The sequence below is a fragment of the Triticum aestivum genome, chromosome 7B (genome assembly GCF_018294505.1).
Source record: "Triticum aestivum cultivar Chinese Spring chromosome 7B, IWGSC CS RefSeq v2.1, whole genome shotgun sequence".
Lineage (NCBI taxonomy): Eukaryota > Viridiplantae > Streptophyta > Magnoliopsida > Poales > Poaceae > Triticum > Triticum aestivum.
The window spans coordinates 276088768-276091244 of NC_057813.1; positions in this window are offsets into that span (position 1 = coordinate 276088768).

Sequence of the window (2477 nt, forward strand, 5' to 3'; positions counted from 1 at the left end):
GTCAAGCCGAAGATAGAGCCAGGACTCGCCGCCGCCGTGAAGACGGAGGCCGGGCTCGCCTCCGTGAAGACAGAGCCAGGGCTCGCTGCCATGAAGACGGAGCCAGGGCTCGACGACGCGGCGGCCTTGAAGTGCGTGTGCGAAGACTGGGCACGTACGGAGCTGGAGCGCCAGCGCCGCGCCTTTCAGCAGTTCACCGCTCGGTGCCGTGGCCGCGACGAGGGAGGCGTCATCGTCCTCAACGACGACAGTGACGACGATGCACCGCCACCGGTCCGCCAAGGCGACCCCGGGCAGGGGTCCAGCAGGGGCGGCCGCGTGAAGGAGGAGAAGGACGACGAGGACAATGGCGATGGTGGTGACGTCGGCGACTTTGCCGCGGTCAGCGCGTTCTTTGGCGTGTAGTTGTGGCCTTTGTTTTTTAAAGTATTTCAGTGTCCTATGTAAAAAACTATTTAAGTCGCCTAAGTAATGTCATGTTCGCCAAATTTTAGCTGAATCTTTGTCCCGTTTGATGAATTTTAGCTGAATTCCTTTTCAAAAAAAATATTAAAGACGCCTTCTGGGGGCGATCCTAGGGCCGGCGGCTGGGAACCCGGAAGCCCCCGGGCCTATTTTAGCATCGCCCCCAGGCGGCGATTTTACGAGCCGCCTGGGGGCCAACGGCTGGAGATGCTCTTAGAGCAACTCCAGCCGCGCCCCCAACAGGCCCCCAAGCGACTTTTTACGCGCCGGTGCCGAAAAAACGCCCTACTCGCGCCCCCAAGATGCTGAATTCCGCCGGCTCGACCCGTTTTTGGGCCCGGCGATCGCAGGCCGAACCCGGTGCACTAGGGGCGCTCAGGGGCTCCGACGCAAGGGAAAAGCACAACTGGGCCACACTGTCAGGCGAAAAGTCAAGCCAACCGTCTAGATTCACCCCCCGCCCCCGCGCTCGGTCGCCACCCTACCGATCCCGGCGCCGCCCACCACCACCACAGCTAGATAGGCCATTCCCCGCTGAAAAAGAGAAGAGGTTTCGCGGCAGTAGCCTCTCCACCACCGTCCGAGCGATTTTTTTGGCGTTTAGCCGCGCAGGGGCAGTGTACCGTTGGGTGTGCGCCCACCACACCCGCAAGGTGTTCGGCAATTTATCTGCCCGACCCGGCGATGGACTCGGACGACGAGGAGGTGCTCGCGGCGTTGCTGGAGGAGGAAGCTGAAGCCGCTGTCCAGGAGCAGGAGCATCTCATGGTTCTTGCCGCCCTCACTGGCCTGTTCGCGAGCAATGAAAAGCCGCGACGAGGTGGCTCGGCATCGTGGCGGGTGAAAGCAAAGAACCGGCATCGTCTGGAAGGCTACTGCATGCTCTACTCCGACTACTTTGCCGATGCTCCATTGCACGACGAGAAAGCATTTCGGCGCAGTTATTGGATGAGTCGAAAGCTTTTCCTCAGGATTGTGAATTCCATCCGGGAGTTCGACAGCTACTTCAAGTGCAAGAAGGATTGCACTGGCACACTTGGATTCACCTCAATCCAGAAGTGCACGATAGCTATGATGATGCTTGCATACGGAGCTCCCGGTGATTCACTCGACGACTATGGGCGCATGGCCGAGTCCACGACCATTGCGTGCTTCTACAAGTTCTGCAGGGCAGTGGTGGCAGTGTTTGGACCACGATACTTGCGATCAACCAATGCTGAAGACACTGCTCGGATCCTAGCACAGGATGCAGCAAGAGGATTTCCTGGGATGCTTGGAAGCATCGACTGCATGCATTGGAAATGGAAGAACTGTCCATTTGCTTGGCAGGGGATGTACAAAGGCGCCAAAGGCGGTTGCAGTGTGGTACTTGAGGCAGTGGCCACACATGACCTCTGGATTTGGCACTCTTTTTTTGGGATGCCAGGAACTCACAATGACATCAATGTCCTGCAGTGCTCCCCTGTCGTTGCCAAGCTTGTTGAAGGTCATTCTCCTCTAGTGAACATCGAGGTCAATGGGAGGCACAACAACAAGGGGTACTACATAGCTGATGGCATCTATTCAAGATGGTCGACATTTGTGAAGACTATCTCAAACGCTGTGCCAGGAGGCAAGAAGTCTCGCTTTGCCAAGGCTCAGGAGTCTTGCAGGAAGGATGTCAAGCGAGCATTTGGTGTGCTTCAGTCTTGATTTGCTGTTGTCCGGTACCCTGCTCAGACCTGGTCGAAAGATCAAATGTGGGAGATCATGACTTGTTGTGTCATCTTGCACAATATGATCATTGAGAGTGAGCAGGAAGAGCTAGTGTTTGACACTGGACCATACTACATGCAGGGTCCTCTTGCCCAAGTTGATCACCAGCTACCGGCAACCTGGACTGCCTACCTCAGTGTGCCTCAGGAGATCCGAAATCCACAGGTGCATGAACAACTGCAGCAGGATTTGGTGGAGCACCTATGGAGGATCAAGGGCGACGCCTAGCTCGACGTGTGATGAAATATGAGTTTTCA